At 44.2% G+C, this 23140-nt stretch overlaps 1 long non-coding RNA gene across 1 annotated transcript; it reads left to right on the top strand.

Moving 5' to 3' along the window:
• The first annotated feature begins 297 nt into the window (after positions 1-297).
• On the top strand, positions 298-3457 carry LOC110359162 (uncharacterized). Its single transcript, XR_002414123.2, has 2 exons — positions 298-791; positions 3334-3457. It is a non-coding gene; the product is annotated as an uncharacterized LOC110359162 (long non-coding RNA).
• Positions 3458-23140: the final 19683 nt, after the last annotated feature.

Here is a 23140-nt window from a genome sequence, read left to right as displayed (position 1 = left end):
ATTTAAGTAGAACCTCTTGTGTTCCAGCTTGATCCCATTACCCCTTGTCCTATCATTGTTTGCCACCGAGAAGAGCCTGGCTCCATCCTCATGGCACTCACCCTTTATATATTTATAAACATTAATGAGGTCCCTCTTTAGTCTCCTCTTCTCCAAACTCAGATCCCTCCGTTGACAATCAATGGTAAAACCAGGGGTTCAAACTGGAACACAAGAGGTTCCACTTGAATTTGAGAAGAAACTTCTTCCTGGTGAGGGTGGCAGAGCCTGGCCCAGGCTGCCCAGGGGGGTTGTGGAGTCTCCTTCTGTGCAGACATTCCAACCCGCCTGGACACCTTCCTGTGTAACCTCATCTGGGTGTTCCTGCTCCATGGGGGGATTGCACTGGATGAGCTCTCCAGGTCCCTTCCAACCCCTCACATTCTGGGATTCTGACCCATATGCAGTTCACACAGGTGCAGCAGCAGAACACGGGCAGCACCTGTGCCTGGCGAGACTTGCTCACACCAAGCACCTCCTGTGACTCTGTGAGGTTTCACAGCCTTCCCACATCTCCTTGTTATTCCATTTTATACTTTGTTGTTAAGAACAACCCCCCTTCCTCCGCACTTGATAGGTGTCTGTATTTAACCCGCAGAACTGACACCAGTGTGTGATGCACTTCAACATGTCCATGCAGTGGTTGTGAAGAGACTTTCTGCAGTTCAGTTTGCTCCTGGACTGCATGGGCAGCCTCCATCAGTGCATACAGGATGCTCCAGCCTTCACCTCACCTCTGGAAAGGGATTTAGGTAAAGCTTGTAGCTGTCTTTAAATTATCAGCCCAACACTTGAGCGCTTTTCTTTTGGGAATATGGTATCAGGCTTGGTAACTCCTCTTTTGGGATCATCCCTGCAGATCTCCCTTTTTAATCCTTTGGGTGTTCTAGCAGGGTCCTAGGTCGCTTGTGAATACCTGGGTAAAGCAAGAATTTATGCCTTTAGCAACATGATTATCCAGCCTTACACCCAGGAAGTCCTCGAGGCATGCATTAAATCTTTATTTGCTTTTCGCTGAAGGCATTTTAAAAGACTAAGTTTCAGTGTTAGTTGTGAAGTCCTGAAGAATTTTCTCCAGCCGTATTCAGAAATGTGTTCTGTGCCTCAGTCTTTAGTTTTTATTTTGTTTTGTGCTGAACCAGAAATACTGTCCCTGCTATGTGGATCTGTCATGAAACTACACATCTATAATTTTTATGTCCCTATTGTAAAATGACTTTGTGTTGTGTTTGCATTTTGAATTTGCTGGTGGAACAAAAATATTTCATTTGGATCAGAATGAAGGTCGTTGCACTGTGATAAAATGTCATGCTTAATAAGAATATTTTTGTTTGTTATGTGGGCACTGCAAGATTTAAGATGTCCCTAACCATTCACTTTGCTTTTAAGTGGCCAAGTGTTTTAGGTGCTATAATAAGTACATTGTTGTCAGTCAGCCACCATAATTGGCTTTTGAAACAAATACTTCTGGCTTTTGGAGTATTTACAAGCAAGTTGTGACATTTTTGACAGATTAGGCAAAACTGCTGACTCAAAAAAGCTCATTTTTGTGACTGTCAGCAACATGACCTCCCTGGTTTGAAAAGAAAAAGAAGTGATTGTTCTGCTTAGAGCTGACAATGAGGTTTCATATTCTTTCTCATATTCACTGCATATTTCTAATACATTTTGGTAATAGAAACTGCACTTAAGGGGGGATATTTCAGTGCTGCACATGCATTCAAACTCAGGTCAGGAAAAGTTTTTGGCTTAGGAAATGTATTCTTATGATTAGCTGCTGAATGCAGAAATACAGTTGCCCAGGCAGCATCAAAATTCCCACCTCTCCATATCATCAAAGGACACTGAGAAGGGATACACATTTGATCCACTGTCACATTTGCAAATCATATACCCCTTGTAGAGCACACATAGTTATTGGCTGCAAATAATCAGTCTTACTGCATTCAGTACTGAAGCTTGTACTTCTGCTCACCTCCCTGACAGCCATTCCAGAGCCTGCAATTGGAGATAACCTAATTAAATGATCATGAGTCTTTTTTGCTGTGGTCATGTCTACAGTGTCTTTGTGAGCTGCCACATGATAACACAATTTCAGGACATGAAACCCTTGATATTTCGTCTTTCTCTTGCAGAGACTCTGTTCTGCATCACTACCACAGTTGTGACAGGCACTACAAAAATAGTGACACATTCACATCTAAGCTTTGCACCTCCAGCTCTTCAGGAGTGTAAGATTTAGTACTAAAGTTCAGCACAGCTAAAAAAACTATCTTGTATTTAGGTTCCAAGATGGAAATGACCTGATGCTGGCAAACTGATATTCTGGGAAGTAACCATAGAAACGTTCCCAGTGGCATATGTGGAAGATTAAAAGTTGCAAGAAGGCAGAAACATGCTCTGGGCTACTTTTTATTTGTGCAAGGTCATCACCCTGGCAAGGGATTATTAATCACGTGTTCTAATTCTGCACTTCTAAGGACCTGCCTCCATGCAACCGCAGCTGCTTCCTAGACAGGTGGAAGGGCCCTTTTCACAAAGAGAAAAGCAGATCATGCACATATACACATGCACATTTTGCAGCTCTTGCAATTGCATTAACAAGTGTGCATGCAGCCATCGTGGTGTCCAGTGAAGGCATCTGCGCTTGGGCATGGTACAGCTGGTGTTGCATTTGGATTCAGTGAGCTGAAGTCAAGGTTGATGTTGGGGAAAAGACTTTGCTTTCAAATAGGAGAAAAGGCAAATTTTGGGAGAGGGATGGCTGTCAGAAATGTAAAGTTGTTAGTAAAAGGAGGAGACACTCCATGGAGGAAGAGGAGGTGAGCTTTTATCACAAGTTGAGTTTAGTCCATCAAAGGGTTGGACTGGCCTGTCCAACCCCATAGGACTTCATAGACAAACTACTGCAGAAATCTGGACATGCTTAAGATTTGGACAGTGAGTCTGATGAGCTCAGGTGTCAGTGAAATGCAGAAATGACTCAACTAAAGGATCAAAGCTGTTCTGGACACAGCCCTGATCTGAAGGTGGGCAGCTGCCATGACCCCACATCCCCACCAGCACACACAGCAAGTCAGACCTCCTGGTAAATCCAGGCCCGGCAAAAAGATCACATTCCCAAAATACATATTTATGCCAGTCTCTGTAGGTTTGAATAATTCATTATGCATTGCATCTCTTTGCTTTAATGATCCTCAGACCCAATTCTCCATCTTCCCACAAAAAAACTGTCATTTCTGTAAGATGCAAAAACACCTGAGGACCGTATTATTTTTCATTCACTTTGCACAGGTGCAAGAAAAGGTACAAGATTTGGGGCATCCATTGGCACATCACCGTGACACCTACTTACAAGTCTCTCCATTGAGCAACTTCCATGTGCATGCAAAAACCAAATTAAAGCCATCAAAATCGATTTACTTCAGGAGTGTAGCCCTTTACTCACCACACTTGTTTTGATAATAACTAATGAATCATTAAGTGTGAATTGGGAGAGCAATCATGGTTTAATTTGTTTCACAATGCTTCTGTAAGAATCCATGTATAGTTTAATTATATTGAAAACCACAAATCATTCATATAAATTTATTATTAACTGTTGCTACTGTAACAAAGGGAAAAAAAAAAAAGGAGAAAAAATAATAACAAAAAACCCTACACTCAAAAGAAACCCTCAGTCATTAAAACAATCTGGCTCAGTTTTCAAAAATGTTTGTGCTTGAGTAGAGACCAATGATGCAGGCAGAACTCCTGGGGAAGACGTATGATGTTGTTTTCACCAGTGTTGGTGACTTGTCTATGCACATGGAGCAGATTGACTCTCCTCTGGAGCTGCAGGTGGGCCAGAAGATTGCTGCATCTCGTCCTCCATAGCTGCTCCATAGCTACTCCATAACTATGAAGTAACCAGTGTGCCGTCTGGTGGGGGTCTGGACCAGGGAATTGGCTCTGTGTGAGGACACAGTCACCATACTCCATGAGTTGGCTGTGCCCATGCCACCAACACACGTGGTACCCAGTCAGGGGTGATGTCCCCAGGTATGTCCCGTGCACGTCACAGTGCCCTGAACCCTTAGGAGTCTGGGCAATTCTCAGAGATCCCTCTTTACACCATCAGATTGGTAAGAACATGAGGGGACCAGGAAGGCAGACAGGAAGGGAGGGACAGCTTTTGGCAATGTGGAACACAATTCGCTTGGAAAATCCTGTTCATCTGCGAGTGTTTTTCCTCCCAAAGCAGGTTCAGCTGTTGATGCTGGTGTACTTCCACCCTTACGGCTGAAGTACAAGGTATCCTTGCACTAGAGCTGAACATGAAGACAACGTTCACAGACTCCAGCCGCTAATCCTGTGTCTTGGTTTGGTTTAAGTTGTTCTGAGCACAGGCAGCAGATCCCAGAGCTCAGCGGTGTGCTGAGGGGGCACCTCACATCCTCACCAGACCTTAGTTCTCACTTACGGAGAAATTAATGAGTCACGCATGACAGTGCCAAAGACAAGGTTTTGATGCACTTGCAGCTGTGCTTCTCTGAGGCCAAATGGGTGCAAAGCCTGGGCAGAAGCCTGGATACCACCAAACTTCTCAAAAAAAATCCCTCTACAAACAATACAGAGGAATATGGCTTCATTGCAAGACCCTGTCCCCGTGGGCATTTTTACATGTTTGCTTGCTTTTAATCCTATATTAAATTTTTGCTTTTAATTTGATACACCTACTTCTTGCATGCATCCTGTTAGACACCTGTGAGGACCCCCAGTGGGAGAAGACCCCCCCCATTAGGTGAATCATATGTGACCACACTCATTGAAGTTGGGCTGGCTCATTGTTGCAGGCTACAAACCCAAATGTCACTGGGGAAAAAAATTATCTGAGAAAAAAAATCTCATACTTCTAAAACAATGATAATGTCTTGCTAATGGCACCACACGCAGTGAGTCATTGGTGATCCACATCTCGGTTATTTTTCTTTTCTTTTCCTTGTGTCAAAGACTAAACAAAATACCGTGTGGAATCAAAAGCCAGACGAATCAGACACAGTTCTCCCTTTAGAACATACGTTACTGCTAATAAATTTTTTGCTGATGATCTATTTGCGGGGTTCATGCTCTTGCCCTTTCTTTGTAGTATCTGGACAGCTTCTATATAAAATTAATAACAAGAATTAAATCCCTAGTGAGCTTCAGGCAATATCTGATCCTTTTCCCTGCCAAGGACAAAGCTCTGCCCCATGTGGGTTTAATAGGGCTCTGCTAACCAGAGTAGTATAAAAGAGGAATTGGTTTTTAGCACAAAGATTTTTAGAGATTTTGAAATATAGTCCCAATAGGAATGAGAAACCAAACATTTATATATTCTTCATGGATAATTCTTGAGGGGAAAATTACAAGCAACCAATGAAAGCATTTAATTTAGGCACAATGTAGTGTAATTTTGATTCTTAAATTGTATATTCAATTACAATATATTATATTATAAACCGTGTTACATTCTCTTCAATCTAGAAGGCAGAAGTTTAAAAACAAAAAATGAAAACTTTCCATTGCAATATCCTGCAGGAATCAAAACCAATACTGACCTGAAAGACTGGTGGTCCGTGACAAAAGGTGGCAGAGGTGTGTCTCAGGGGCTTCCACAGTGAGTATCTCCAGCAGAGCAGGGGATGTGTGTGAACTGTGGGCAGACATGAGTGAATGGCATAGAATCATAGAATCACAGAATGTCCTGGGTTGGAAGAACCCACAAGGATCATCGAGTCCAACTCCTGTCCCAGCACAGGACACCCCACAGGTCACCCCGTGTGTCTGAGGACGTTGTCCAGTCTCTTCTTGAACACTGTCACGTTGGGGCCGTGACACCTCCCTGGGGAGCCCGTTCAGTGTCCAGCACCTCTGGGGGAAGAACCTTTTCCTAATGTCAAACTTGAACCTCCCCTGGCACATCTTCTGCCATTCCCTCATGTTCTGTCTCTGGTCACTAAAGAGAAGAGTTCAGTGCCTGCCCCTTCTCCTCCCCGTGTGAGGAAGCTGTAGACCATGATGAGGTCTCCTCTCAGTCTCCTCATCTCCAAGATGAACAAACCAAGTGACTTTAGCTGCTCCCCATACAGCTTCCTCTCCAAACCCTTCACCAACTTTGTAGCCCTCTTCTGGTCACTCTCCAGTAGCTTTAATATCTTTTTTATACTGTGATATATGCTGCATGGTGGAAGGAGCTCTGGCTAGCTGAAACGTGTTGGGCTTTCTGCAGCAATGAAGATGCCTCCAGAACGTAGGTGGTGGCACACAGCAGCGGGACTGGGCTGCTCTTCAGTCATGCTCACGGCCAATGCACCCGAGTCATCTCCTCCATCTGGGATCTTGGCTCACTTATGCCACAGGGTGTGGAGACTTGGTAGAGAAGTCAACATACTGTATCAGCCCAAAAGTCCATCTACCCATTACCTGTCTCTGAACCTGTCCATGAAAATACACTTGAGAACAGAGTGTAATAAAAGACAAGTTTATTCTTTTAACTGATGTATGTCCCGGTGACCACAGCTTAGACCCCACCTGGCTGAGGGGTTTTGGTGCATCTTTGTGCTTAGGAACTCTTCCTGGACTTCCTCCAAGAACTTATTTAACCACAAATTGCATTCACTAATACTTTTCACCATCAAGTACATCATGGCAGAGAGTTTTGTAATTTAGCCCTACTTTGAATGAAACAAAAAAACCCCAAACATTTAGTCTCTATTGTATCTTCTCTCACATCACCCTGTGTACTAGCCGTCCATTTTCAGCTTGCGAAAAATAGTGTATAGGTGTTGTAATTCCTATTCCAATGCCATTCCTGCATTTATATACATTTAATAGGTGCTCACGTATCTCTGTTCCAGCCTACTTTGTCTAATGTAGAGCCTGTCTGGGTCTCAGTCACTCTTGTTGCCTTTCTCTGCATCTTTTCAGATCTGTTCCTGCCTTTCTGGCATCAGGATCAGAACTGCACATGTACCTGAGGTGCAGGCAGATGGTGGATTATAGGGCTGCATGAGCATGTTTCATGTCCTCTGTGTCACTTCATCTTTGCACCACCTAAAGACTCTGGGACAGGAATGAACTCTGAGCTCACATTCACGGGGGACTCCCCAGTGTCGCTCCAAGATCTCTTTCCTGAGCGGTAACAGCTCAGAGCACACCTTTGTAAATTATTGTGCCTTGCTTTGCGATTATTGACATTGCATTTTACCTGCCATTTTCTGACTCAGTCACTGAGGATCATGAGATCCTTCAGCATCTCTTTGCAATCTGCTGTCATTTCTCCCCGCTGAGATGGAAATGTCAGAGGCTGACAAACACAGAAACATCCCTTTTTGCTGAGCGGATTGGATTAGACATAAGGACCAAAGACGAGTGTTAGCGAACTTCCCCAGCAATGAGGTTGAAAGAGATTACTCAACCTAGGTAAAATAAACTCCTACCAAAACCTGAAAATCTCAACAGAACATATTTCCTACTTAACTTCAAGACTCCAAGCACCAAAACCAGTGTATTTATTAATCTTACTACTCAGGTTTACATTTTTCTACATCTGGGTCACCTGTCTTGTTCTTTAATTTCTGTGTCCCTTGGTCTGTTGCCTGTCTTCAAGAATGTTAGCTGAAAAAATATTAGATATAAAAATAATATATGAATGAAACCTACTCCATTTAGAGAAAATACAGGATTTTACTGTTTTCTCTAAATTTTTTTAACACTGAAGAATTAAATCAGTTTCCTAGCACACAGAGGATGAGAACACTGAGCATACTTAAACATGCTGTATAATAACCTGGAATATTAAAATTAATTGCATAATTGAAATGAATAGGGTGAATTAGTACAGCAATACAACTTCTGAAATGGAGAAAATATAAAAAGGCTCCGATAAGAAAAAGATCAAAGAAAGTTGTTACGTGCTGATGCCATCTCCTGAGTGTTGAGGGAATGGTGTCACGGAAACAGAGTGGAGAAATCTGTGATCCCGGAGGAATAAAGGAACTCTCATCCAGCAGAGACGTGATCATGGTGTGGGGAAACTGAGCTCACACAGGCATCTTAGATTGGGTAGATTCCCCAGGGCCAGCTTCTTCCCCACTTGAATACAAAGGGTGACAGGGAGTGAAAAAAATCCTGTTCACTATTTGTATCTTATTTCATATTTTTTACTACAGAAAACTGAAAGGCTCACACTCAAGATATATCATTCTATATATCCATATAATTCTAACTTACTCTATGAAATCATGCCTATGTACCTGTGTGATACTCCCTGAATTACTGTACATATTTGTTGTTTATGAGTTATCAAATGCACCTGAACTGAAAAATGCTTTTGAGGGAAAAGTGGAACTGAAAGGACCTAATGTGGAATTTATTGAGCTAAAGTTCCAAATAAAAAGACTTTTGCTTATCCTACCCTGGTGCGGGCTATACGCTATGTAAAGTCACTCATCTGCACTGTTAAGATTCAGGTTTGCCCAGCACCTAAGCCATCTCAGGACACTCACCCTCTTCCCCACTCACACAAAGGACATGGGCACCAGCCCCTTTCTCAGTTGTCTTTTAAAGGACTCTTCAGTCTCATTTATATGCTCCACTAATTATATTATTTCATTAATGAGAAATGAACCAAAACTTCAGAGCTCACACTCATATAACACCTTTGACCAGGATTTGGGGTCCATGCAAGATGACCCTTGAGAGGCTAGAAGGGATGCTTCTTTCTTCTCAAGAACAAAATATTATTCCATCACAAGTAGCTGACAAACTGGTTTTCAGTACCAATATTTCAGCATTGTGATTTTTTTCAGAAATATTCAAGAAGTGTGTAGATTACTGTATGAATCATGTAGACAAGCTCGAATGTTTGTTGCAACATGTCATCTTGGAGTATTCCCAGGGTTTCTGCAGGGAGCAGGATGCGATGGGTCTTGTCTTCCAGTAGCTCTTGTAAAGCCATATTCTGTGAGCACACGTGCTCTGGAGAGTTCTTGTCTCTTGTCACTCCAGCTCTCTCTGTCATCCACCAGTGAGACTGTATTTCAAAATAAAATACTTTCGCTATTTAATATGCTTGCTTACTCCACCGCGTAGTCACCAGATACCCTGCAGATATTTGATGGTAAGATATGTGCAGACAAGGAAACTATAAAGAATTTTATTGCCTAATTTTCTGGCTGAAATGTTAACTTTTGTGGACTTTGGCCTTTCATTTCATCTTTCTGTGCTGCATTCTTTGAAAGGGCATTATTTTCATCTTTGAACTCTCCCACTACCTGTCCTCTTATAGTGGACTACCAGACATATTTTGCTTGTAGGGATGTGATCTTTGGTTTGAGAGGTTTGTTTTGTTATCCTGAAACAGTGCACTCTTGTGGTCTCCCAAGTAACATTATTGCATAATTTAGTGCAGTTTCTGGGAACTTTCTCTATATTATCTGGGGAGGAAGAGCAAGATTAAATCACCCAGACTGAAGGAACCTGAAAACCTTCAAGATTTCATCATTATGCTGCTGCCCAAACTGCACAAGATGATGAAAATTAGCTTCAACTTCCAGTCCTGAAAGCATTTCTTTCTCTCCTGTGAAAGCATTTGTTCAGAGCCACTGTTGCAGGAGTGGGGCACTGAGCTGGACTTTTCAGCAGCACAACATCACACATGACATGCACATTTGCAAAAGAGGGTGCCAGGTACTGGTCCTCCAGTTCGGCACCAAGAGGGCTGGTGTGTGAGCATTCCTCTGACGGTCTCATGGTATTGGGGTGGGGGATGTTTCTGGTTTTGGGGAGATTTTTTGTTTGCCAATTTTATTTGTTGTTCCTCTCCACATACTAATCTTGAGAATCGGAGATTCTGCCTTGAGCCTCCTGATTTTGATACTCTGGGGCGAAGGTTTGATAATAGTTTCCCTCCCTGTTTCATGAAACGTCGCAGGTGATTCAAGTAATTTTTGTGCTGTTCCTGGGATGTTTCCTTATCCAGTTGGAAGGCAGGAAAGTTTTTTCCCTCTTTGGGAGAGGGACGTGAGAGCAGACAGCACGGCCCCAAATGCCACATGCCCAGGAGGCTGAGATTTTGGCTACCCTTCCAGGTGGCAACCAGATCAGCACACATCAGCTGGGTGCTGGGAGTTGCCCAGAGCCCATCTGTAGTTAAGCCCAAGTGAAAGCCATGGACATAAGTGCAATATTTCTGGGTGACCTTTCACAGTAGAAAGTAATTTACTCATAGAATTATCTCTATTTTCCAGAGAGCAGAGCTGGGGCTCAGTAGTTTCAGGTGAAGTGTTTGGACCAGAATAACACAACAGTCCAGTGCAGAAAGCGCCAAAGCCCCAGGTCTCTCTGTGTACCAGCTCACGTCAGCTGCAGGGATGTGAGATAGCCCAAGGAGAACAAGTCAATGCACCAAAAAAGCACCAAAAACACCCAAGCCTGCAAAATCGAAGTGCGCCATGGTCCTCTGCACCTTGTTGTACCTTTACAGCTGCAAAGCATAGTCCTCCCACCTTGACTGAAGTGTTGTGGCTGGGATCTGGTAGACACGAGTAGCAGTAGGTCATCACCCAAGTCCTGTAAACTGTAGGGCAAAACTCTACCCAGAGACAGGGGAGATTTGGGGATTGTCATTTCCAGCATGGCAGCCCCTCAATACATGTCTGGCCTGAGCAGAGCGAGTCAAAAATGTCTGATAAATTCAATGAAGGGATCAGCCATGATTTTTGCCCGTATCCTTTTTGTGACAATCCTGCCACAGAAAACTGGAATACCTCAATTAGGGATGTGGCACCTTTAAACACACAAACATATAATTTTGTGTCTCTGGAAACAGCCTACTCACTTAGAACACAAAGTGTTTGAAAAGTCAATGAAAGGTTGCCTGGGTGGAGTCTGCTCGTGGTCATAAAGGTCCACCCTGCCTTGGACCTCTGTACAGTGATGGAAAAAAGAGTTGCAGTGAACTGCAATGGGGACAAGATGGAGCTTTGTGATTTTTTCTGCTCTCTGAGGAGGGATCTAGCTCCCTTGAAATCCCTGGGAGAAGGTCCTGATGAGATCAGAGACCTGAGCGTGTGACGTACACGTGCAGGCAGGCAGGTCCTCATGCCTCCAGTTTGCCTGTGGCAGTGTCTGACAGCAGATACTCTCAGGCACACAGTTAGAAGACATCTGCCAAAACAGAAAGTCTGAGATCTTTTGCCTATTGTTTCTGGGTCACTCCAAGTTTAGCTTAATGTTTGTGGAGGGGACGCACCAGACTGAGAAAAGCCTGCAGTTAATTAACTGCTGTGTGCGGGTGATTGGCAGCTTGGCCACTTAGCTCCTCAGCTGTTTGCAGGGACTTGGATTGAATGCAAAGGACTTAACACGTCTTTCCTGATTATCCTCTGGTAAGGAACAGTTACAAAGGGAGCTGGAGGGTGGTTTTCACCCTTCTGTGAGAGCACCAGGAGTCTCATGCCTCTGTCCTCTCCCCATCAACCCCCAGTGCCTCATGTCCTCGGGTGGGAAGAGCTTCCTCTGCTCCTCTCACCTTAGGAGCACACCTGACTCCAGCCAGGATAAAGCAGGTGTCCCTAGAAGTGCTTAATCACCAAATCCATTTTGTGCGCTACTTGCACAAGGCACTGAGTCCCGCAGCGATGAGTTTAATGGCATGTTGGCATGTCCTCCTCACCAGCCCCTGCTCAGCCTCAAAATGATGGCTCTGACCATGAACTTGCTCCAGCTGCAGTGTGTCCAGATGTGACTTCAGCAGCTGGGTCCTGCTTCGTTTCAAAGTAATTGAGCTCATAATCAAACTTTGGTTCTTCATCCATTCAAATCTGTGGCATGGCAGATTTCCTTTAGGACAATAAAAATAACTCACTTCTCTCTCTTTTGGAATAGAATTTTAGGTCATTATATTTTTCTCTCGGTCCCCTGGGAGTACATAGCACAGAATCTGAAGTCCAGAGTTTCATAACAAACAGGCAAGGAAATGTGTAATTATTGTCTAGAGAATTACGTTATTATATTACAAAATGGAGATCTCCTTGTCATTAGCAAATCTCTCCATAGGCACTTTTTTACTGGGAAGCTTTGAAACTATTAGCATAATAAGCTGTTCCTCAAATCCTGATTGCTAATTAAAGCCATATATTATTGTCAACTCCCCCATTGGTATGTGAGCTCAGTTTTCCCTCATTATAGTATAATAAATGTGTCTTTTTTCCTAGTCTTTTCTTCTTGTTTCCTTTATACCTTCTTTTTTTCTTGCAAAAACAAACTTGCCGCTACATAGAATGGGACTATTTCTTCCCCTCCCTTCTGGAGAACTATGCAGTCTATTCTGCATATTTTTCACGTATTTTCCACAAATAAAGGAAGGCAAATAGCTGTATTGACTGCTCCCAAAGATATCACACAGCTTTGGAACTAATTAAAAGTCAGTCTCTGTGCGATTGCCATGGAACAGGGTAAGTGCAACCGAAGTGAACAGCAAAATACTCAAAGATTTTCCTTTGAAACTCAACCCCAGAGCTACTCTGTGCAAATACTAAATGAGGAAGTTAGTTCAAAAGAAGTAAGAAAATGATGGTTCTTCTCCTCAGCACAGAGGCTATTTAAATAACTTGAGAGTCCCAGAAGGGTTACGTGACCCAAAATTACAGAGACAAAAGAAGATGTAAGATGTTACACCACTACACAGCTGGGACAGGCTGAGTAGCATCTCTGTGCCCAGTAAACACCACTGGAAGCAGTTGTGAGATACCAGAGGAGTGAGAAAAGACAAAGAGAAGCCATGAAGTGAAAGGGAGGATCGTAAATACACAGCGGAAAGGCTGGAAGCACCCTCCATCCCCTGAAGCTGTGTACCTGCCCCATGGATGTATTCCAGAATGCGCTCCCCTGATGGCAACATGTCTTCAAACAACAGTTCCTGGAGAGGGAATCACCCCTTTATGGATAAACACATTTTGTTTGAATTCTAATTTAGCATAAATGTAAAATCCTTGCAAAGGAGTCTGTGTTCCCGTGAGACAAGTGAGATAAAGAAGGATAACAACAATGCTAGAGAGTCAGGAATTGACTTCTCTGTTCCTAACGGCAATGCAACACTTGTGCATTGGATGCCCCGGTGTTCACATCGTGGCACTCTGCTACACCTGCTCACCAAGCAAGAGAGCTTCTTCAGGCTGTCTTAGGAGTCCCAAGGGAAACTGCATCCGCGCCACGGGGAGCGTGAGGAATTCTGGTACCATTTATTTATTTCCAGACCCATATCCTCTTTGTTGGAGACCCATTCCTCAGAGATCCTTGCAGCTCATGTCTTGGGAGTATTTTCTGAAATAAAACAGTGGGAAATCCATAAGAACATCCCTGATTTTTATTTGCCTGAGTTCTTTTGGTGACGGCTTTAACTGGGGAGAGGTGAAGCTGGGAATAACCTACAAGGTCGTAGAGGAAGAAGAAAGCTCTTCTCTTGTACTGTACCTGCTGTCATTAGACCCCCAAACAAAGCAGATGGAAAATTGTGCCATTTGTAGAAAACAACTCAATTTAACTCCAGAATAACCCCAAACTCATTGAAATTTGTAATCCCAGACAGGCAGACTTTTGTTTTTCAAAACAGATATTCTATGTTGCTGTGTTACTCTATTAAATAACTTTGTCTGGACGAACAAAATGAAAAGCCTGTTAGGATCCATTCTCAGAGACTGGAAGACTCCTTCCAGGGGTGAAGCCTCTTGAAGGAAGAAGAATTACCTCTTGTAACTTGCAAATCCAGTACAAAATATACCCCTGTCAAAATGAAACTTGTATTGGATCTTAATTCATTTTGAAATCCCAGGTAAATGTCAATTTGAAAATAAAAACATGACATTTGCTACATTTTATGCAGGAGGGAATGGTGATGCTTCTTGAGGGGACTAGGAGGATTATGCATAAAGGAGAGAATGAAAATTAATTGAAATGGTTTCCAACCTGGGGGCCTACTCAGAAAGGCTCCATTCATCAGCAAAGAAATAGAGAGACTCTTTGAAGTAATCCCTAAAGATTAAATGCTCAGGAGGAAGAGTATAGATGCCATAATGAAAACGTATTTGACCTGAACAAGGGAAATTCCAGAGAGGGTTGGTCAACGACGGAGGCTTAGCTGCTGGTCATGGTCAACCCACCACACCAATAATCTCCAAGGCCTTGGTAACACATCCTTCTGGCTGTCCTCTGCTGTGATCCCCACTCCATCATCTGTAATGCCTCTTTGGCCAGTGTCTTGTAACACACCCTGGTGTGCTGAGCCTCAGCTCCCACATCTCTAACATTGCTGACATCAAAAGGCTTTTCCCAACTTGTACAAAATGAGCTCTCCAAGCACGGCTCCTCTTCTCCCTTTGCCTATGAAAGAGTGTTATCAATGCTTCACTGTCCTGCCTGGAGATGGCCATTGTTATACATACAATTCATCTCTCCTACCTTGGGTGCTAAAAGATGGAGAACTTAGCTCCAGAAGGAATATGTCAAATTTGGGCATGAGGCTTTGAGATGTTGGTAGCTGGATGAATACAGCACAGGGGCTGTAGGGGATGTGTCCTTAATAACGTTGACATAATTACAAGGGGTCACATCTAAAAGTTTAGGTACCTGAACACTGTAAGTAAGCTCAGTCCCAATGAGAGGCCAAAGGCAGCTAGCCTGCCACTGGGACCCCTCAACCAGTTACTCCCAGTGGATGAGGCTGAGCAACAGGCTACCAGGTCCTGGATTTCACAAAAAGTAGCACAGTCTCCACAGAAAGGAACAACCCAACCAACAACAAAGATTTTGGAGTCTCTTCTTGGTCATAAGGAATGACTCTTCCACGGCAGAGCAGGAATCAGAGCTAGATCTTTACTTTCCTGAGACTAAATACTCATCCCATTCACAGCACTGTTCCATGGGCATTAATGTCAGTTTATCTAAAAGCTCTGATCCCACTTTAGTGCTTGATAGAAGGTCCTTGGTTGGTGCTCAGCAAGTACCACTCTTCCTACCAGTCTGAACACAGTGTCTAAACCACGGAGGACGTTCAAGAAAAACTTCCATTTCAAGGTCTCTTATTAGACAGATCAGGGTCATTCCCACCCAGGGCACTGTCCCTCCCATCCCCAGTTTAAGGTACCAGTATCCCATGCAGGGGACTGGCAGTTCCAGGGTAACAGTTCTCTCTAGTGAGCTAAAAAGTGATGCTTGTCTCCAAAACCGGGCTGTGGTATCCCAGAATAAGCCAGGGACAGCAGCAGTGCCTTGCCTCTCAAGGGGCTATGAGACTACCTACATTTGCAAGTCTGGGATATGCCCAGCAGTGTGGGGAAAAAAAACACATACATGCGAAAACAAAAGCAGAAAAGTCCCAGTTACTCAGAAATGCCAATAATGCTGTGTGTTTTTATTTCACTTCCTCACCTCACCAAATTAAATTAAGTAAAAAGCATTAACTGGAGTTATAAATCTTTGAGTAATTATTATCTCAATAATAATGAATTGATTAATGGCTGCATTAAGAATTATAATAATTATTATTTAAATTTATACCATCGAGTTATTACTAATACTTATTAAATGCCTGCTAATAGGTGGAATAGAATCATTGAGCCTTCCTTTGAGGAGTCAGGAAAGTGATAGAAAAGACAAAGCTGTCGGGAGCCAGGGGACTGACTCCTGATGGGTGCCCTTCACTCCAAGGCTCTGCTGACCTTGGTGCTGTGGTTTGCTGCAGAGAACAGTATGGAATCCACTTAGAGGGCCAAGCTATATGTGACACGAGAGAGCTAAGACCCTGCTACTCAGTCACTGGAGACCTCTCAGTGCACTCCATGCTCTGAGGGTTTTAGCAAATTTTTTTTATTAAGTTTTGTTTCACAAGAAGGCCTGGCTGACCTTGGAAGTGGTCCAGTGAAACACAGAGGAAGTCTTCCAGGCAATGCTTTAGACATTTTTGGAACAGTGGTGGATTCACCATCCCTGGAGGTGTTTAAAAGGCGTTTAGACAAGGTTCTTAGGGACATGGGTTAGTGCTAGATTTAGGTTATGCTTGGACTCGGTGATCTTGAGAGTCTCTTCCAACTGAAATGGTTCTATGACATGTTCAGAATTTCCCCAGACGGCAAAACTTCCCAGTTTGGAGTGTTTGGGGTGAGGAGGATGTTTCTGGAGGTTATGAAAAAAATGAGAAACGCTTCTTTCTTTAGCGAACAGTTACAAATTGCCTTGAAGGCAAAGGAACCACTGAGGCTTGCAGTCCCATGGGCTTGTGCATTTTGTCTCCTGTTCACATCAAGGTCGCCGTGGGATGTCCATGCTGGGATGAAGGCAGCAGAGCTGTGGCTCACCTGGAATGGTCTTTCAAGGCTAATCCTCCTTGGGGCAGATTGCAGGATGGCTCTTGTCCTCATGCACATTGAAGCTGGTGCACCTCTTTGGGATAGACCCTCTTCTCAAGCTCAAGAGTTTTAAACCAGAGTGGTTTTTGAACGTGAATGTTCCCAGCCTCCGTCCTAGAAGCCATTCCTCTGCATAAGCTAAATCACACTCTCACTATGAAACAGCTGCTTTGGGTTTTAGTCCTTCCTCTACCACTGTCTTGTTCTGTCATACATCAGGAACAAGGCTGTAAATCAGCTTTTCACTGCAGCTTTCTACTCATTCCTATATTGTTACAAACCATTGTACCCAAGGCATCACGTTGAAACCAAGCTGTATTTCTCTAAGTGGACTTCTGCTAGAAACTTAGCAACTTTGTAAGGCAATTAGCTCAAAATTAGTTAGCTAACAACGTCTACAGTGAAAGGAATCCTGATACGATTATTTTATAATTAATATTTAATAAAATTCCTAAAAATACCTACATGAGAACAGTGATACAGCAGCACAGTGCAAACCTCATGAAAAGTAAATTGCTCCAAAAAGGCTCCAAAAGGCTGTTAGACCAAAGTCCAAGGAGCTATTATTTGCTTTTTAATAAATTGCAGGTGTCTCAGTATTTCTAACAGCCAGCTCAGTATTTCATTTCACCCCCTTTCTGCAGTCATTCCTGGCATGCAAGAACTTCTTTACCTCACTTGCCCATATCAGAAAAGCTGTATTAAAAATTACACATGGAACAGTTCAAATAACATTCAAAAACCTGAATTTTTATCATAGATATTGTAAAATACCAGTTAGCTGTCCCTTCCTCTCTCTGGATATTCGCTGGTCGTGGCAGGTGGAGATGTTAAGGCCAAGTCCAGCTGGCCCAATCGACTCTTTATGTTCTTAACTTTTGTTTGTGGATCAAATGACTCTTCTACCTCTCTCGATTCTTGTACTTTCTGAGCAGACTGAGATCTTTGCCCTGTGCAGGAGGAGATGGAAAGCAGAGGCTTCACACCGTGAACTTTGAGGCTTCAACAATTGCCACTAAATGGCCAGATACTGGGCACACTCAAGAGGGTCAAATAAGACTCCAGCTGCCTTGTAGCAAAAAGAAAATATCATGTTTCTCCATCTTTAAAGAAAAATGAAGCCCTGTGGGTGTTACAGAAGTATCGTTTTTCTTGCGGTGTAATATTTCATGGTATCATACTACCTTCATTACCCTTTTCACTTTATCAGCATATGCCTGTCACTAAAAGGAAAACTGAGCCCTGGGAAAGGCTATGGAAGAGTCATATTTGCCAGTTGATGTTATTTCAGTAACAGCAGCAAACCCAGTGGCCCTTGTTCCCACTGATTTTGTTACTGTCCAGACTAACACCTCTGACGTCTGACAGTTTTGGTTTTCCCTGTCACCTTCAGGGCCACATTTTAGCATCCCTTACAGGTAGGTAAGGAGGCAACTTGTCCTAAGTGCTGAGGAAATGCACAGCATCTACAGATGGAGATTTCTTTCCCTTTCATTTTTTTCAAATACATTTCTAAGTAACTGTCCGGTGACCTAATGTGTTGACACCCTACCAGACAGTCATGGCTGGAACTCGGGCCATCCCAGGACCAAAGGAAAGGGAGATATTTCTGACTTGTGCAAACCTTTGCCAGGAACAAACAAGCCTGTTTCAGCTGCATTCTCTTATTTCCTCCTCAGAAGTTCAAGACAACTGTAAAGATCTAGGGCAAACATACATCTGGCTCGTTGCAGGCACATCCCCAGAGCGGAGTCCTCCACCCTTCTTTTCAGAGGCCTGTGTCTCTGCTGCCGACCCATCACTGCCTATTGCCATGTGTTGACCTCTGGCTGAAGACACTCTCTAATATGGGCAAGTCCTTTAATTTCTGGTGGCACTGGGGAACCAACACTGCTGCAGAACTTGAGAAGGGAGGAAAGATGAGGACAACTTACAACAACAGGAGAAAGAACAAGTGAGTAAATAACAGATCTAAACCTCTGCTTTCTTCCGGGGGTGACATCAGCAGGACACACCAGACACAAGGTCCCACCTTAAACAGAGGTTTCCTGCGGGGCTGAATGGATCACAGGGGATAGGTCATCAAAAGAATCATAGTGTCATAGAATGGTTTGGGTAGGAAGGGACCTTAAAGATCACATAGCTCCAACACCCCTGCCATGAGCAGGGACACTTTCCACTAGATCAGGTTCTCAAGAAGAGAGAAGTGTTCATCTCATTTCAGTTGGAGGGCCCTCAGGACTGGCACAGGTTTCACAAAGAGACAACTGTTATGAGCATTCGTATCGATCTCCCAAGTCAACCCCATTCATTTTGGGCTCCAAAAGGCAGTTAATCTTAGTTAAGAATAAATACGCTCAATTATTGGAAAGGAAAAAATAGCAGTGTATTTATTGTGAGGAAATCGAAAGTAATTACTCTGGAAAAAGTGATGTTGGGGCCTGGAAGTGCAATATATTAGCTGTCATGATTTTTAAAGCAGTCAGAAAAGACCATTGCAGCATGTCCCTCCCTGTGACCCCGGAAAGACTGGAGGAGCAATGAAGAGGTACAAAACAATACTGCTTGGACCTGATGGTCTTTTTTGTACCTCAGTCCCCCACTTTGTTGTGACACTCATGGCAGAAGCATCAGTGCTGTCTCTGCATATTGCACCCAGGCTTTCTCTCCACCCTCTCCTCTACCTCCCTCTGTACCAGTTGCCCAGACCAGTTTTTCCCAGGGATTCCCAGTCCCACAGTGATCTCTTCTTTCTCCTCCACCTTTCTACCTCATCCTCCTACTGAATGAACAAATGTGCTTTCCTCCACCTCCAGGCTTTTGTAAGAACACAAACATTTCTGCTGCAGAGGGTCTGCTCACACGGTGTTAGATCAACACAGCATCTCCCGTCAGGATGCCCTTTCCCCATGCAACTGGGAAGCTGAACCCCAAAGTGCAATGGGTGATGCAGTTCATTGGACCAACTCATTAACAGGTTATTTGCTTACTAATTAACTCCCTCTGAGCAGAGGGGGCTATAGGAAGCCCCTGCCCACTGTCTCACTTGTCACAGCAGCTCTCAGAGACCTGCACTTCTTGGGCAGGGGAAGACCTCTGAGTATCTGAGGCACTGAGATGTGGAGCTGGACAGTGGTGCATTCTCCTCGGTCTCCTAATGAGATCTCACTCATTAGGCACATGATATGAGCATGTTCCCTTAAAGCAATCCTGATTTCACACCAGGACGAAAGAAAAGCCAAGAGGAATATTTGTTAGCTAAATTCAAAATATATGGCACAAATATCTTGGATTATGAAGAAATGAAAAGCCATGAGTATCTAGCGCCACTTCACAAACTATTCCCTTGCTGTGCATAGATGCACTCAAGACATGCTGACCTAGTTGGAATGTGTTGGGACTGTTATGTCCCCAGCCTGTCATAACAGAAGGTATTTCTACACGAGACATTCTTCTACTTAATACCATAGGCCCATCCTTGAGATTTATCCAAACTGGACCCTCTGATACTTCCACCATCCTTCCCTCTGTACCTCCCACCATCCCAGTTATTTCACTGCAGTAAGGAAGATTTGCCTTTCTTATGACTACAGCATTGTCTGCTCTCGCTGGCTTTGAACATCCCAGTGTCCCTTGAGCCAGAGCTGCTACACTTATTTGCTCTGAAAACAGTCAGCTAAGACTATTCCCATGCTTTAGTAAGCTCTCAGCAAACTGTCAAAGAAAAACCCTCTTTCCAGTGGTTGTGGTAACCTTTAAACTACTTGCAACCACTTGAAACTGCCAGGAAATTACAATGCTGATGTTCTAGCACCCGTGTGCCACACAGTGGGCACCATGTACCATGCATCGTAAGCAGCACTTCCCCAGTGTAGGTCATGGTTTACAGGTGTGTTGTCACCCTGTAGTGGAGTCCAGATCTGTTTCTACCAGAGGCTGTGAAAAGGTGGTTTGGAGAGCTGTGAACCCATCAGTGACAGACCCACATGCACATTTGAGTCTGTGTCTGCCACCAAGCTCTAGGTACCACCATGCTCATGGACAGTGTTTCCCCGCCTATTCCCGCTGCTGCCTGGAGACTGTATACATGCCATCCTATGAGCAAATTCATAAAAATAGCTGAGAAACATTTTCAGCATAACTCCTCTTATCAGTTGTCTCATGCAAGTCATTCACAAGTAATTTGCAAACAAATGTATTCTCCTTTCTCTTCAGACCACTTGATAACTCTCATGAGATAAAGTCTTCTCAATGAACCCTTCAGTCACTCCAGATAACACTTTCAAATTAGAATTTGACACTTTGACCTCCTCTAGGTTTTCTCAAATTTCTGCTTCAGAATTGGACTTAAAATAATCACAGGAGGGACTGCTTTCGTTCCTTACCCGCTGTGGCACAGTCAGCTTGTGGCACATGAAGTAAAAGAAACCCCCCAGGTAGTAAGACCAGGAAGATCATCGTGATCACCAAATGCTCTTACAGGGTATTATCTGTGCTTGTTCCTCTTCAAGTTTCATTATCTTTGGCAAAATTAGACCAATCCTTTTAGAAAAAGAACAAAGGCTAAACTGAAGAGTGTACAGTCTTGGTGAGCCCAAAAGAGTCTTTGTGGAGTATCGTTGTGATCAATTAACCCACCTTTGCCTCAGATCTTTTTCTTCAATATCTGTTCCTTGTACAAAGCTCCTCTGCACTGATCCATGTCCCTGCTCTGTATCCCATAAGGATGATGAGGGTGAACCCACAGTGCCATCATGTCACCATCGTCTGAGAAACACATTCAGTCCTGTCGGGTATCCTGTTACTAGAGTGCAAATAGTTCTACATGCCATCTGATTAATCAACTCTCTTCTGAGTGTCATATTCAACCCTGTGGCTTCTACAACAGTAGAGGATCTCCAAAGCCCTGTCTTAAGAAGAACCATGTGCTCATTCCTGAGCCTTGTGAGTAAGACAGCAGCAGCCAAGGAGCTCCAGGGGACTCAGGCAGAGACACCTGCAAAGACACTTCCAACCCACCTCCTCCTTGCCCCTTCCACCTTCTCCTGGCCACCTCTCCTTCTCTGCTCTCCAGGCACTCTCCAGGTATGTAGGACCCAGGTGCCACAGCCTTTTTGCTGAATTATTTCCTTGTTTTACACTAAACAGTGGCAATTACCCTGTTTAGGATCTATAATAAGTAGGACACAGACATACCATCGTTACTTGCTTCCCATTCAGGGATGTGGGATTGCTATCCCACAGAAAACAAGAGGAAGGTGCTGGTTTGCTCAGCTCTAATTTTCTTTGTCAGTGCATATAATGATTATTGATGTCCTCCATCCCATTGTCAACGTGTGCTGGGAAAGTGCATCCCTTGAGGGACCTCTACAGACCTCTGAGCTCTTTACATCTGGTCATTACCCCTATGAGGATCTAAGCAGGGAAAATCACAGAATCACAGAATCCCAAAATGCCAGGGGTTGGAAGGGACCTGGAAAACTCATCCAGTGCAATCCCCCCATGGAGCAGGAACACCCAGATGAGGTTACACAGGAAGGTGTCCAGGCGGGTTGGAATGTCTGCACAGAAGGAGACTCCACAACCTCCTGGGCAGCCTGGGCCAGGCTCTGCCACTCTTACCATGAAGAAGTTTCTTCTCATATTAAAGTGGAACCTCATGTGTTCCCATTTGTACCCATTGCCCCTTGTCCTATCACTGGTTGTCACCCAGAAGAGCCTGGCTCCATCCTCCTGACACTCCCCCTTTCCACATTGATCCCCGTGAATGAGTCACCCCTCAGTCTCCTCTTGTCCAGCTCCAGAGCCCCAGCTCCCTCAGCCTTTCCTCACACGGGAGATGCTCCACTCCCTTCAGCATCTTGATGGCTGCGCTGGACTCTCTCCAGCAGTTCCCTGTCCTGCTGGAACTGAGGGGCCACAACTGGACACAATGTTCCAGGTGTGGTCTCCCCAGGGCAGAGCAGAGGGGCAGGAGAACCTCTCTGACCTACTGACCACCCCCTTCTAACCCATCCCAGGTACCATTGGCCTTCCTGGGCACAAGGGCCCAGTGCTGGCTCATGGTCATCCTGCTGTCCCCAGGACCCCCAGGTCCCTTTCCCCTACGCTGCTCTCTAATAGGTCATTCCCCAACTTACACTGGAACCTGGGGTTATTCCTGCCCAGATTCAAGACTCTACACTTGCCCTTGTTCTATTTCACTAATTTTTTCCCCGCCCAACTCTCCAGCCTGTCCAGGTCTCTGTGTCAGCCACTCCTCCCAGCCTGGTGTCACCAGCAAACTTGCTGACAGTCACTTTATTCCCTTGTCCAAATCATTGATGAATATATTGAATAATACAGGCCCCAGCACTGCCCCCTGAGGCACTGCACTAGATACAGGCCTCAACTGGACTCTGCCCCACTGACCACGACTCTCTGGCTTTTTCCCTTCAGCCAGTTCACAGTCCACCTCGCTACCCGATCATCCCTCAGTTTAGCTGTGAGAGACTGTGTCAAATGCTTTACTGAAGTCAAGGTAGACCACATCCACTGCCCTGCCAACATCCATCCATCCATCTTGTTATGTCCTCATAAAAGGCAATGAGGTTGGTCAAGTACAACTTCCCCTTGGTGAAGCCATGTTGACTGCTCCAATGACTGTCTTATCCCTGATATGCCTTGAGATGGCA

Source organism: Columba livia, chromosome 17 (genome assembly GCF_036013475.1).
Source record: "Columba livia isolate bColLiv1 breed racing homer chromosome 17, bColLiv1.pat.W.v2, whole genome shotgun sequence".
In the NCBI taxonomy this organism is placed as follows: domain Eukaryota; kingdom Metazoa; phylum Chordata; class Aves; order Columbiformes; family Columbidae; genus Columba; species Columba livia.
This window is presented reverse-complemented; position numbering and strand designations above follow the sequence as displayed.